Here is a 16,508-nt window from a genome sequence, read left to right as displayed (position 1 = left end):
TGTATATTACATTTCCTATAATGAAGGATTTGTGTGTTTTTCATATCATGTGGTTTAGATATGGAATTTTATTACTGAGAATATTCTCTTTGAACTAGTGGAATTGCAAAATGTGAGGGCATAATTAAAGAATGTGAAGATGTGAAAATGAAGGTGTATAAGAGAAAGAATACCTTTGCTTTAAAAAAGATGGCTAAGAGTATAAAAAAGAGTGTGTAAATTAGGAGGCCAGTAACATGTGATTGCCTTAGAAGTTGAAAGTATGAAGGATTGAGTTCTGAAGGGGTTAAGATAGAATATGGCACCTTAGGCCCAGTGGTCCAGCTCTTCAGCATTCACCAAGTAGAAATGTGTCCATACTGAAAAATACTTGCAATAGAATGCCCAGAACATCACCTTTTCATGTAATTCAGACACAAAGCAACCAAAATGCTCAGAAAAGTATAATTAATGAAGAAATTATATTCATGCAATGCTATACAGATACCAAGAATGAAAAAACTAAAGTCAAATGCTACATGGAGGAATATCACAAATATAACGAAGAGAGAAAGGAACCAGACACAAAGTATACACTGTGCACTTCTGTTTACCTAAAATTGAAAAACAGGGATACCAATCTAGTGTGTTAGGAGTCAGATAAATTACAACTCTTTGTATGGTAGAGAGCGTGGAGAATTCAGATGCATGTGGATGATTTCAATGAAATGAATGATGGGACAGTGAGTGCAAAGGGGTCTGAATGTGAAAGCATGGGGTATGAAAATATATGGATGTGATGGGGTCTTCAACTGGATATCCCTGCTCCATCCAAAATTCAGTTTTGGGGGATCCTGCCATTTTTGGTGTGTGTAAGTTGTTGGTGCTTTCACATGTTCCCGGTGACATGCCATGCCCTTGTCTGGCTCATAGGGACATGTTCTTCTATGTTTCTCTGATTAAAACTCTCTTCACTTAGCCCCTCTCCCATTGTACCCTCAAACAGAACACTGTTCTCCAGTGATCTCCTTGGGCTTGTCCCATTCCTGTTCAGTGTTTTTCCCTTGGAATATATTCCTTCCCCTGATGATGACATTAAAGAAGATGCAGAAGCATTTGAGGTTTGTACTGTGCAGCCTTGTGTCCACTAAGGGGTAGAACCACTTAGCTCAACTTGGAGTTCTGTCTAGATCCCACCCTCCCTTTGCATCCTATTCAGTAGTCCCCCCTTACAGCACCATTTAGCTTGTCCTTAGATGGGATGCAGGATAAATCATCAGAGGAAGAAGAAGGCGCCCATGCTTTCTGGCCCTCAGTTAGAGCCACTGCCTTATTTCTATGCTGCAAAGCATCTTCTAGTAAATTCAGCTTTGCTGAAAAATTAAAAATAATAGAGGTGTGGTCCATGTTTGTTATCTGTTTATTTATCTACCCATTAACCAAACACAAAGGTTCTGCATAGCAAAAGAAAACATCAGCAAAATGAAGAGAACCCACTCTATTGGAGAATGTATCTGTCAAAGATACATCATAAAAGGTTTAGTTTCCAAAACATATAAAGAAGTTATAAAACTCAACACCAGGAGAAGAACCACCCAATTTAAAAAAAGCAAAATTCCTGAATATGCACTTTTCTAAAGAGGACATACAGATGGCCAATAGACATATAAAAAATGCTCAATCACTAATCATCAGAGAAATGCACAGAGTTACCACAATGAGCCCTGGCTGGTGTGACTCAGTTGTTTGGATTTGATTCCCGGTTAGGACACATACCCATGTTGGGGGGTTTCATGCTGGTTTGGGGCTCAAGCAGCAGGCAGTTTATCAATGTTTCTTCTCTCTCTCTCTCTCTCTCTCTCTCTCTCCGTTTGTCTAAAAATCAATTTTAAAAAATCACAATGAGGTATCATCTCATACCTGCCATAATGACAACCATTAATAAGTCAACAAACAACCAGTACTGGTGAGGATGTGTAGAAAAGGGCACCCTAACACATTATTGTTCACTGCAGCATTATTTACAACTAGAGGCCCGGTGCACGAAATTCGTGCACGGAGAGGGGGCTGTCCCTCAGCCCAGCCTGCACCCTCTCCAATCTGGGACCCCTCGAGGGATGTCCGACTGCTCATTTAGGCCCAAATGAGCAGTCGGACATCCCTCTCACAATCCAGGACTGCTGGCTCCCAACTGCTCGCCTGCCTGCCTTCCTAATTGCCCCTAACTGCTTCTGCCTGCCAGCCTGATCACCCCCTAACCACTCCCCTGCCAGCCTGATTGATGCCTAACTGCTCCCCTGCCAGCCTGTTTGCCCCCAACTTTCCTCCTCTGCCAGCCTGGTCACCCCTAACTGCCCTCCCCTGCAGGCTTGATCGCCTCCAACTGCCCTACCTTGCAGGCCTGGTCCCTCTCAACTTCCCTCCCCTGCTGGCCATCTTGTGGCGGCCATCTTGTGTCCACATGGGGGCAGGATCTTTGAGCACATGGGGGCAGCCATATTGTGTGTTGGAGTGATGGTCAATCTGCATATTACTCTTTTATTAGATAGGAGAGAGGCCTGGTGCATGGGCGGGGGGCGGTCAGCTGGTTTGCTGTGAAGCGTGTCTCGGATCAGGGTGGGGGCTCCCTTGGGGTGTGGGGCGGCCTGGGTGAAGAGCCTGTGGTGGTTTGCAGGCCATCCACGCCCACCGGCAACGCAAGCAGAGACCCTGGTATCTGGGATTTATGTATCTTCTACAATTGAAACTTTGTAGCCTGGAGCAGAGGCCTAGGCCAGCCAGGGCTGAAGAAGCTTTGCTTCCTCCATTGCCGGGGGCAACCCTTGCCTCCTGCTCTTCCAGCTCAGTAGCTGCCTCCATTTCTGTTTGGATTTGTTTACCTTCTATAATTGAAACTTTGTAGCCCTGAGTGGAGGATTAGGTCGGTAAGGGCAGGCAGAAAGCTTAGCTTCCTCTGTTGCTGGGGAAACCCAAGCCTCCCTCCTGCTCTCTGTGGCTGTAGCCATCTTGGTAGGGTTTATGTGCATATTTGCTCCTGATTGGCTGGTGGGCATGGCTTGTGGGTGTAGTGGAGTTAGGGTCAATTTGCATATTACTCTCTTATTAGGTAGGATAGCCAAGATCTGGAAACATCCCAAGTTCACATCAGCAGATGAATTAAAAAAAATATGTGGTACATTTGCACAATACAATATATGCGGCTATTAAAAAGAAGGAAATCCTACCTTTAATGACAGTATAGATGGACCTGGAGATTAATGTGCTAAATGACATAAGCCATTTAAAGAAAGACAAATACCATACGATCTCATTTATATGTGGTATCTAATGAACAAAATAAACTGACAAACAAATGAGAAACTGAGGCATGGACTCATAGAATAGACTGACACCTCTCAGAAAAGAGGAGGGGAGAGATGGGATGAGAGAAGGTAAAGGGATTAGCCAAAGAGCACAAATGCATAGTCTATAGACACAGAAAACCGTGTTCTGATGGCCACAGGAAAGAGGAAGTGGGTATGGGGGGAGGTGGGCAAGACTTAAGGGAATTGGGCAATGACAACATCTGTAATAGTACAAATGATAAAAGTTAAGTTAAAATATGTAGAGCAATAAAAATTAATAATAATAATGATAAAAGTGTCTACTATGTGCCAAGTTCAGTGACCACACACTGCCTCCACCTTCACAAATATTGTAATACAATTCTTATGAAAATATTAAATGCACAGCAATATTTATTGTGTCAATATTTATTTTGTATCATGGGAGCCCTAATCGGTTTGGCTCAGTGGATAGAGGGTTGGCCTGCGGACTGAAAGGTCCCAGGTTCAATTCCAGTCAAGGGCATGTACATGGGTTGTGGGCACAACCCCAGTAGGAGGTGTGCAAGAGGCAGCTGATCAATGTTTCTTTTTCATTGATGTTTCTAACTATCCCTCTCCCTTCCTCTCTGTAAAAAATCAATAAAATATATTTTAAAAAAAATAAGTATCATGGGTGACTGGGATTGCACAAAGAAGGTTATTTTTAAATGGAACAGAGGCTGCTATCTCCTTCCTACCTGGACATACAACTATGTTATATTTACCAGCTTCCCTTGAAGGTAGTTCTGACCATGTGATTATGTTTGGGCAATAGAAAATGAATGGAAATGACAAGTGCCAATTCCAGGCATCACCATACAAACCTCCCATGTGCCCCTCTCTGCTCCGCCCTTTCCTAGATACTGGGATGTTGATATCCTGGGTCTACTTGAAAGCTGCATGTTAATAATAAAGTTTACATCAGCTCAGGTCCATGAATCATCCCATGGAGGAGACTTGCCCTAGTAACCTGCACCTATATGCTGATTTTACATATAAGCAAGAGATAGATTCATTTGTGTCTTAGTCACTAAAGCCTAATCTACTCCAAATAGAGATATAAGGTGTTTTTGAGAGGCAAAAAGTGGGCCTGGAACATAATTAGTGGGCAATTATGTTACATTAATATATATTTTTCCCTGGCTTATTTATATTCTATGTGTGTGTGTGTATATGTGAAAAGGTGTGAATGCACATTAGCTTGTCTCATAGTTTATGCTCAATAACATCTCTAAATATGTTCAATTATTTTTTGAAAGTGAAATGAAGTCAGCCTTTTCCAAAGGTCCCCTGGAGGATGCAGAAATCCCAAACAAGTTGGAAATACCCTGAGGAATGTGAGCTACCATTGGAACTTTGGGGCTGGCTCCAATCCGTCTCCCTCCCACCCCTGACCAACGGTTCTTCCATATACTGCTTACTTGTTTACTGTAATCTCCATAGTAACCAAAATATTCCAGTTTTCCATTTTTCAGAAAGAGCCAAACTTTCTCCTTAATTTAACCATCATTGTTAATGGTTGTTTTATTTGTTTGTGTGTGTGTGTGTGTGTGTGTGTGTGCGCGCGCGTGCGCGTGTTGCATGTGTATATTCCATTTTTGCTTACATTTCACATAAGAGGCCCACATTTACATCTTCATAATCTAAAACAAAACAAAAATTTTCCCCTGCGTAAATAATTTCTATCTGACATTAAACTCTCATCCCTACACAATGAGTTTAAGTGTTCAAAGTCCCCCCTCCCCTCAATTTATTCCTCACCTCTAAGAGCCAGACTTCTTGATTAACAGGAGAATATACTATTAGAAAACTAGTAACAAAATTCACTTTACCAATGCCTTTAGGTAGAAATCAAATACAGGAAAATACATTTTCTAAGAAATATCATACTAATCCACCACTATGTCTCTAACAGAGTAACCCAGAGGGACACGGTACAGGTAGCACACGTCCTAAATCACGTGACAATGACCCAGGCATCTGAGTTTACTCTCAAACTCCCTGGGCCCTCAACATGCACACATCCCTCTCCTCTCTCATTGTCTGTCTTTCTCCCTCCCTCCCTCCCACCACCCACTCTCTCTTCCCCTCCTCTCTCTACTTTCTCCCCTTCTCTTCATTCTCTCTCTTCTTCTCTCTCCCACCCACCCCTCGCTCCTCTTCCTCTCTCTATCCATCCTCCCTCTTCCTTCCTCACTCGCTCACTCTCTCCCTCCATCATCAAAACTATGAATTCTCTCTCTCTCTCTCTCTCTTTAGAAAACATTACCTGGTTACCCTATGCCCCGAGAATGTGTGTAACACATACCTCTTGACATCCTTGCAGTTTTGATGAAATACTTGCCTTCCAGATGTTTCTGCTTTTTTTTGTGCTTCATGGTTCAACTCTTTAAAGTGTCACTCAAATCAGATACCTTTCTCCCCCAAACTCTGCTCTCAGTGTGTCAGTTGATGATGACAAAGAATCAAATTAACAAATACAATCAATATAAACAAATTACTATCAACAATAAGACACTTGAGAGACCTCTCCTCTCACAGAGTCACTGTTCTGACCAGTGCTTAGGACACCACCAGGGCAGTTATGATGCTAGTCATCGCCATGGTTTCAGTGGTGTTCTATGACCTGTGCATGACATCACTGCACCCCAGGCACCCAGCTAGTATTCACAGGACTGCAGGGCCACCACACACACTGGCCAGAGTGATCCCTTTGTCCAATGGAAACACTACCATTAACTTGAATTTTTTAAATTGTTTACTTCATATCTAAACTAGAGGACAGGTGACTTGAATGAAAAAAGGCAATTATTTTATGTGTAGGATAAGCACATTCCTAATTCTCTCCAGTGGTGAGGCTAAGCAATACCTGAGAAAATTAGGCTTAGAACCATGCTTACATTTCACATAAGAGGCCCACATTTACATCTTACAGAAAGGGTATTGTTATATATATGTTATTGGCAGTTCTATTTAACTGATGTATAAACATGAGTTATATGTGAGGTACATATTGGTGTATATATGTGGATTTGAAAATTACACACAACTCTATCATTTATCGAGTACCCCCCACTATGGGGAATAGTCTCCTGCATTTTTACAAGCCATTTTCCCTTTGGCTGCGCTTCTCCTTATCATGGCCCCAGAGGCTTGGGAATAGAGGGAGCCTCTGGCTCTTGTCATGAATTGTGTTCTTGTCAAGCCAGAAGGTCTCATTTCCAGGCTTGTTGTAGGCCCCCAGCTATATCTTCTGGAAACAGCTGGGCTCTAAACAGGGTTTGAACTCTATAGACTTTTTTCCATTCTACCTCCCACCCACCACAGACTATGCCTCTTCCCTTAAGAGCAGTATGTATTTACTTCCAAACCCTAGCAGTTGCATTAGAACCTGGCCATGACTTAGCCTTCTCAGGCTTCCTTATGGCCAGTAGGCCCTGCCTCTGGGTCTTTCCTCATGTAACCATGGGCAGTATTTTCCAACGCTATCACCAGCACGCCATTACAAATAGTTGTGGAAAGAGACTGCACTTGGGGTGGTGAACACAATAGAGATGATGTATTATAGAATTGTACCCTTAAAACTTATATTTTGTAACCAATATGATTCCAGTAATCTCAATACAAATAAAAGAAACTATAAAACAATAATGTCCTTAAAAAATTACGTTTTCAAAGTATTTTGTTACTTCCAGGCTCTTCTACTTTTCTGAATGTTATTCATTTATAACTTAGCACTGGGCTCTGCAAGTGTCTCTTCAGTTTTACCTTGGCACTAGGTTTCTTTGAGAAAGCATTTTTACTTTCATGTTTAAATAGCTCTCTATCACCTGAATTATTATTTTTTTGTGCTTTTTGCTTCCCATTTGTCTTTTTCTTCAAAGTTTCTTGACCTATATTATAAATGTAGAGTTTATAATCCTAGAGAATTTAGTGATGTACTTAATAAATAAAGAAGAAGTGAGCAGGGTCAATGAGTGTAAACCCTGGTCATCTGGTGTATGGTTACAATATTTTGTCTTTCCTCATGATACCTGAGATTTCCATAATAACTTAATTGCTGTAGTCATCCCTATATGTAATATAAGATATACCTTTGGATCATCTTTTACTACTAACGATGTGGCTAAGATAGACACCCTCACTAAAACACCCATTATTAGGTTTTCTTAAGGAGGACATAAGAATTAATAGGGTAAGATAGTAACACTATACAAAATATAATAATTAAAGCGTAATGTGCTAATTAGATCAGACATCCTTCCGGATGACCTTCTGGACAAAGCTGGGGCTTCGAGGGAAGTCCAGCTCCCGGGTGCCTGCTCGTGGCCAGAAGGAAGCCCAGGTCCCCGGTAGTAGAGGGAAGCTGGTGCCAGCATCCGGGGGAAGGAAGGCCTACGCTTGCATGAATTTCGTGCATCAGGCCTCTAGTACTATCTAAAACATTTTTCAGCTAGAGGGTTGCCCTTGCTGAGAAACAAATGATCCAAAGGACCTGGTATAGCCTGGGTTATGTAGCTTCCATTGTCATTATTATATTGTTCTTGTGAAGTTGGTGGTGGTATTTACTTTCATCATTTTTTGGCTCTACTATCCAATCATTTTATCTGAGGCTCCTTGGAGCCTTTTAACCAATCCATTCCTTTCCTCTCTACTCCTCGTCAGTGTGTACATGTATGTGACCATCCACTCTTGTGCTGTTGGACTGAATTATCTCGACCTAAATCCTTACTTCTTGAAGAAGAAAGTGTTGCCAAAGCAGAGTGGCCAAGCTGGGAACTATTCAGGGCATTGTGATAGCTCCTATATTTGAGAGATAGAGAATGCAATTCTGAAATGGAATGGGAACAATAACCAGGTTAATTAAGGAGAGTCCTGTTAAAGAAGAGAGAAATGATTCTCAAGGCTACTCTTCAGGAATAATAGCATATTACATCCTCAAATATTTGTGAGAACACTGTATTTACATTGCATATCCTACCTAATAATAGACAAATATGCAAATTGACCATACCTTTGCTATGCCCACGATTGGCCAGGAGGCGCGGAGGGGTGGGACTCGGGGTGGCCTGGGTGGCTGATTGGGCTGGTGGGATGCTGAGCTCGCGTCGCCAGCGGCAGCGCGAGCTCAGCGTCTGCGCCATGACTGTGCTGCGGCACAGAAGGGGCCTCTGGGGCAGCGAGCCCACGTCCGGCCGCAGACCATCAAAAGCGGGGGAGCTGGGTGCCTGTCCACTCAGGCACCAGGCCTTTCAGAAGCCTTCACTGCACCGGAGGCTTCTGAAAGGCCTGGTGCACCAGCTGACAGGCACCCAGCTCCCCCGCAATCGAAAGCGGGGAGCTGTGTGTCCGCTCCAGCACCAGTGGACCCCCTGCCATCAAAAGCGGGGAGCAGGCTGCTAGCAGTGTCCTCGGAGCGTGCTAGGCTTTGCGGGGCAGTGGATATGGCCTGGATGGCAGGTTAGGCCTAGGGGACCCTACACGTGCATGATTTAATCATGCACTGGGCCTCTAGTAAATATATACTCTCCCACCAGAAATGTTGCTTTCAATTTCACTTTGAGGAAGCACTGTATTTTGCTACTCCTTCAAAATTACTGTTTTTATAACTTTCAAACCAATTTCTTACATTTAAAAATACATATAACATCACATGTGATAATAGCATGAATTAATTTATTTAGTGAAAAGGTCTCTACAGAGTGCCAGGCACTCACTAGGATTTGAAGATTCTCTTGAAATGATACAACCTCTACTTTCAAGGAGTTTATTTTGATGAAGAAGACAAACAGATAAAGAGGTTATTACAATATGGACTGTTAAGTGCTCTGATAATATTCTGCACAGTTTTGTGATTCATTTTATTTTAGTTTGTTATGCCCTCTATTCAGTTTCCACATAGTAGCAATAGACTTACCTGAATATTAAGGACATATGGATCAATATATATTGTTGGTTAGATTGGAGAGGCTGGAACTTGCCCCATTGGATACCACTAGGGACATTTGATCGTGCCTATGATGCTGTCTTAATGTTTCTACTAGAAAGTAAAAGTAAAATCAGAGTGTACAGAAATATTGATGCAAGATGGGTAAAGCACAGTATAATCAAGATGCTTTTCAAAGTCTCACCATGTTAACATTAATCCTTGAAATAAAATAGAAAAGATTGATAAAGCTGGAGTTTGCATTCTTTATTAGTTTATTACCAGAAAAAAAAGAGTAAAAGGACAAATTACAAATTGTGGAGAATATTTACAATTTTCACAACCACAAGGAATAGCATCAAGCATATTTTAAAAATAGGTACAAATTGGTAAGAAAAAGAAAACTACTTAAACAAAAAAAAGGCAAAGTATATGAATAGGAATATTGCTGAAGAAGAAATATAAGAAGCAAAATTATTAGAAATCAGGGAAATTTAAATCAATATCATAATGAGGTGCCCTCATACATTATCCAATTGATAAAAACTATGTGACAATATGAAATGTTAGAGTATATATGGCCAAACAGAATCTCTTATTCAGATGCAAATATATTCAAGATAGTTTAGCATTATCTCCTAAGGCTGAACACTGCATATATTATAAGGAAATAGTTCTACTCCTAAATTTGTACAGAAGAAACTCTTGTCTGTGTACAATAGAAGCCATGTGCAACAATGTTCATAGCAATTTTGTTCACAATAGAAAAAAAATGGGAAACACTCCAAGTGTTCATAATGAGAACACAAATGAACTATGGTGTATTCACACAATGGATTATCATAAAGTGGTAAAAAAAATTAACTATGGTAACAATCCCAATATGGATGAAGCTCAACAGAATAATATTTAATGAAAAAAAAACCCACAGCTCCAATACGATGCTTTTAATAAAGTGAACATAACTAAAATTGAAAAAAAAATCAGTTGCTTTTTATGCAACAATAACTATATACTTCTTGGGAAATATTCAAATGTATAAAACAGTATAAAGAGGAAAGCTGAATGATGAACACTGACATTAGAAGGGTAAGAATATATCAAGTAAGAGAAAACAAGATAATGGGAAAGATAGACAAGAACATACTTTTAGATGTAGATTAAAATGTCTGGTGGATTCACTTGTACTTGTTGCATGCACGAAAATACTACACTAACTATATACAACATATATAAGGACATCGTGTTGAACTGGCAATGAGTATGAACTGACGTCTATTAGTAATGCAATTCTATTCTTATGGGAGAATTCCAAGAAATTTTAATTAGTGATCATAGGTGGGGGAAAATGCAAGTCACCCTTACATGGCTTGACTAGAAAATGACTAGCTAAATTGACAAAGAAGGCAAAATCCAGCTTTCACAATCTCCTCTGTCATACTTCTCAGAAAATTGCTTGGCTGTTTCTGATAACATTTTACATCATACGAGCAATTAGGGAGATAGGATGATCCTCCAAGTTTCCCTCTCCTGACCATGACTGCTGCCAAAGATTGTATGGAGAAGCCATACAATCTCCTTCTGGAGACCCAACTGGGATGGAATATACAAGGTCTACTCTCTGCTTTAATTCCACTCCCTTGTCTATACAAGTTCTCCTTTTAAGCTAAAGGCAAAATGAAGAGAAATCAGGTTGTGAACTTATAACATTCAACACATCACTGCTCTCTCACATTGTTCCTGTAATTTTTCCTTGAGTCACATGAGCAAGCCTCCTGGCTTTCTTTTGTTTTGTTTTGTTTTGGTTATTTCTTACATACAACTGTGTGGTCTAGCTTTTCAGGCCTTGCTGTTGATAAAATAGAGGAATTTAGAAATTCATTCTCAATGCAACACTATTAATTGCAAGCCGACTTCTATTTATATCTCTTCTCTAACACTCTAATTTCTCTCTCCCCTAAGGCAGATATCTATTCCAAGTCAAACAATTTTGTGGTCATAAACTCAAAAATGTATGGGACATATTCATTTTCAAAAGGAGTACTCACACTAACCAAGATTTAAATAGAAAACGTGACACTAACCAAGATTTAAATAGAAAAGGCCATTACAAATTATGGAATTTTTGGACACAGGTTCTTCCCCACCTGGCAAAGCAAATATGGAAACTGTAACATGTTCTCTATATAGATCTTTATGAATAAGGGTGTCCAGAATTCAAGGCAATTACAAAGATCAATTACATATCAAATTACTTCTTTAATTCAGTTTTTTATACATGCCAAACATGAACACATTTTTCACAAGAATTTACTTTTAACAAAAATTAGTTAGCTTCTTATAAAGAAGTTTTCAAAGGAGACCAAGCTTCATAAAGGAAGACCATGGACAATTATAAATATTTTTATTTGAAAAGTATATTTTGCACCCTACTAAACACCATTCATACAAAAAATCAATTCTAGCAACATTGTAGAACTAGATATGTACGATATAAAAATACAACTGGAGCCTGGCCAGCTTGGCTCCGTGGATGAGGATAGACCTATGAACCTGAGTCTTGGTTCAATTCCCGGGCAGGGCACATGCCTGGGTTGCAGGCTTGATCTCCAGTATGGGGTGTGCAGGAGGTAGCCAATCAATTATTCTCTGTCATCAATGATGTTTCTACTCTCTCCCTCTCACTTCCTCTCTGAAATCAATAAAAATACATTTAAAAAAATAAAAGTTCTGGAGCTAAAAGTGTTTTCAAATAACCATTTAAAATAGAAAAAAACTTAACCCTTAGAGTACCTTTTATCAAGATTTAAATAGTCTACAATTGCCCAGCCATGTGTCTCAGTGGTTGAGCATTGACCTATGACCCAGGAGGTCATGGTTCAATTCCCAATCAGGACACATGCCCAGGTTGCTGGTTTGATCTCCAGTGCAGGGTATGCAGAAGGCAGCCAATCAATTATTTTCTCTCATAATTGATAGTTCTATTTCTTTCTCCTTCTCCCGTCCTCTCTGAAATCAACAAAAATTGATTAAAAATAATAAAAATACAAATAGAAATATAAAGAGAAGCAAACATAAGGCAAAACTCTAATAAATAATATTATATCAAAATTAGGAATATCGTTAAGGGAGTAATAAAATTTACTGCAAAGAAGATATTTAAATATGTAACTGAAAGTCAACTTTTAGCCAAATATCTCACATATCCTTAGTACTCAATCAGTGAAGAAGTCAGAAGGCATGTCATAAAGTAGAATATCCAAATGTAGCCAGACCTCGGCCTCCAGTCCCCAGTTCCCACGGCTCTGCACAGGTAAGAATATAGGCTTGCCATTTACTACCTCAGTTTATCGCAGGGTAGCTTACAATTCTAAGTGAAAATCATGGTGCACTGTAGACTTCAAAGCAGAGTTTCATAATAACTGAGGTTGATAATGTACAAAGCAGATACACTTAATTTAGACAAACATATCACATAATTCTTGTGGCAGCGGATTCAGATTCAGTGTTTTATGAGAATGGGATAGATGTAAGGTATGTACACATTGCTTGGGATACAGAATGAGGAAATGGTAAAAAACAAACTAACAAACAAACAAAAACCAAAAAAAAACAAGACCTGTTTTGATAATGTATTCCATGGTGCCCTGGAGTTTGTAATGCAGGGTCGGGGCCACCTGTGCAGCAAACACTATCTGTTGCACCTGATAGAGGATACAAATATTTAAATGAAGTAGAAGAACTTTCTACTGATCCATTGTTGAAATATAGAATCACAAGTTTAGTAACCAAAACAAATACATCAATTTGATGCTTTTCATTGATACAGTTTGTCCGAAACATTAAACAAACAAAACCATAGAGGACTTTTGTATTTTCAGTCTTTTCTGTAAGTATTGGTTTCTGCATTATATGTGTGCCTAATGAAGAAGACTGTGCTTACTTCAGTTATTTTATATTGCTTTAATTTTAGCCCTTGCTTAAAGAAACATTTGGTTTACATTGGATTCGTGATTCTGGTGTCAAGTTGAAAAAATATTTACCCAGTTTGAGGATCCTGTGATTTTTCATTTATGTTAGTTATTAAGCTATATTGCAACTTAAAATATTTTAGTGGTGCGTTACATCGTTTAGAGTAGGAAAAGTAGTCTGAAGTGGTTAAATATGTTTTTAAAAGAAACTCCAAAGTAACCCAGTAATCCCAATGTAAATAGGACAAGCACATTTTTTGCTGAGTTATGTGGCACACCTGTGGGGCCACAAATCCGCTGTGCATGTGGATGTATGTTACCGCACGGGCACGGGTGCAGCTAATGGGACCCCACGTAGGCCGGGGAGTTGTTTTTGCATCCTTCCTACCATGACAGGTTTCCTGGAGGGGTGAAGAATGGCAAAAGAATGGCACTGGTGAGAATAGCAGACAGTTCTGGGACTGAAAGAGAAGCCGTGTAAGCAGGCAGTATTTATCAGTCCTGCCAGAGCAGTGCAGTGGGAAGGCTCCGTGATGAGATTTACCACAGTCCTGGACTCTCTCTTCTCATCTTCACTCCTCATCCTACCATGTAAGTCACAACTACACACACACACACATGAAAACAGAAGTGTAAAACATATGTCTATATATAAAACAAATGTGTGTATGTGTGTGCATGAGAGACTCTTAGTTACCCTCTTTCTAAAAGGCTAGTCAGATGAAATGGCATTCTTCATGTCCTCTACAGCACATGCTGACGAATGCCCACAAAACACTGATGACTCATGATTGTGGCCTACTCCTCAGCATACAGGGGCAGTTCCACTACAGTAGCTGAGTTGTGTGTGTTTACCCATACTAAATTGTCTGCCCCCCTGAAAAACGTTTATGCCTGAAGGATTTGTAATTAACTAATACATAAAATCAAGTGCTATTTTTACATTACAAATATTATTATATTCACAATCAAATATAAAGTAAGAGTTGCTGCTGCTGTGAAAGTAGAATATCTTTCTTGCATCCCATTTGTGATTCAAAATGCTGTTTTCATAGTTTTTGTGTTGTTTTGGACGGAGGTAATACTCATTTTTAAAGCTAAAAAATCTCGAATTCTTTATGAAAATATTTCTTGTTGCTGGGCTTGCTCTGATTTTCTGGTGCATCCTGCTGTTTATGTTGTTTGTATGGCGCACTCATTTTGGCATGAGATGAAGGGTATTACAGTGTGGTGATTATTTATATAAAGTGCATGTACCCGCAGCTGAGTTGCTCCTCTCACTTTCCACTTGTTTGCCACTTGAGATGTGGAACATTGTTGAAGGCCCTAACTCCAACGTGTTTCTCTTTGTCTAGCCAGCTCTGGTCTGTTTCTTATAGATTAAGTATGTAAATTATTTTTGGCTCCCATTTTCTGAATTTGTGATCCCTTGATGTACTGGAAAATTTCAGTCTCCAGAATGTACTAAGATGGGGTTCTTCTTGTCTCTATTTGTACATAAACCTCTGATTTTGGGAACTATACCACCAGTATGATATATTTCCTAGTTTAAAGGATTCATTTACACCCAAGTTTATTAATAAATACCAAGGGAAATGAAAGGGAGTAGGAGCACGGTTTTACTTTATTTTGTTTGTTTGTTCAAGTAGTTGAGAGAAACTGATTTCATAGTCCAGTTTTCACCAAAAGAGCCTCTGGTATTTTGGGATTGTTTGATTTACACTGAATGGCACAATACATGATACTTGCACTTTTTTTGTTTGTCTTCTTATAATGTAGATTCTGTGCCATTTTAATAGTCTGAACACTGTAATTCTCACAAAAGTAAAAGTTAGTTTGTAATTCTGATAAATTATTTAATATTGGAGAAACCAAGATGGCGGCATAGGTTAAACACCTAACCTACAGCCGGACACAACAATTTCAAAAATACAACTAAAAGTCAAAACGGACATCATCCAGAACCACAGGAAAGCTGGCTGACTGAAATGCCCACAATTAGAAGGAAAAAGAAAACCACAAGGAAAATCAGAGAAGCCGTAAAAGCTTGAGGTATGGAGACACGGGCGGAGACACGAGCCCGCGCGCGTGCGGGGAAGACGGAGCCGGAGAGGAAGGGGCGGCTGACGGCCTGGCTGGCGTTCTCTGGCGGGAAGGAGATAAAAGCGCCAGATTGTGCTGAACCCCAGCTCCGACTGCACTGAACCCCAGTTCCGGGCGAAACCCTGGGAAGCCGGGCTCATGCTGGGGGAGTCTGGGCTGTGGGGCGGAGACACAGAGGAGTTGCGCCGGAGCCGCGCACGGGAATGTGCGCAGAGGAGGGTCTGTTGCCTGTGCCGCTGGATTGCCCTAGCGGGAAGGAGACAAAAGCTCCGGACTGTGCTGAACCCCCAGTTCCAACTGCACTGAACCCCAGTTCCGGGAAAGACCCGGGGAAGCCAGGCTCATACTGGGGAAAGCTGGGCTGTGGGGCAGAGGTGCAGAGAGGCGGCGAAGAGCAGAGCACCAGAGGCGCGCACGGGATTGTGCGCGGAGGATGGGCTGTTGACTGTGCCGCTGAGTCGCCCTGGAGGGAAGGAGACAAAAGTGCCAGACTGCGGTGAGCCCCAATTCTGACTACACGGAAACCCAGTTCCGGGCGAGAATCTGGGAATCCAGATTCATTGGGGGAGAGACTAGACTGTTTGGCAGCGCGCGAAACTCCAGGGCGCTTTTCTCTCAGAGGTGTTTGCTGGGAGTACAGAGGGACACAGGAACCTCATAGGGCGGGGCTGACGGGAAGCCAAGGCGGTAGGCTCCGCCCTGTAACTCCGCCCCATCCAAGCTGAACACAGAGGCTTTTACAGTTTTGCAAGTCTAGTTGAATGGGGCTGTCTCCCGGCATAGACACAGCTGATCCTCACAGCCAATTGGACTGGAGGTCACATCCTCCCAGTGTACCAACAGCAATCAAGGCTTAACAACACCAAGACTTTGCACTCAGCCCACAAAGGGGGGTATCAAGAGCGACCACCTAGGGAGATTGGGGAAGCTGAGCGATAGGGAGGCAGCCAAAAGGGGAAGACACCGAAACAGGTCACGAATATAAGGGATGCTGTAATTCCTGCTGAGGGGCCACAGGCAGTAGCTGACCTACACTCCATTGGAGACCCAGAAACGAGGGCATCTAGTGGTCGGTGTGAGATGACACCAGATTTCAACCACTCCCATAAGGGACACATTCAAGAGGCAGACGCAGTGAGCGCCAAAGCCTTGCTGCACCAAGAC

The sequence above is a fragment of the Cnephaeus nilssonii genome (assembly GCF_951640355.1).
Source record: "Cnephaeus nilssonii genome assembly, chromosome: 12".
NCBI classification, from domain to species: domain Eukaryota; kingdom Metazoa; phylum Chordata; class Mammalia; order Chiroptera; family Vespertilionidae; genus Cnephaeus; species Cnephaeus nilssonii.
The sequence above is the reverse complement of the archived record's forward strand: the minus strand, read 5'-3'. Positions refer to the sequence as shown.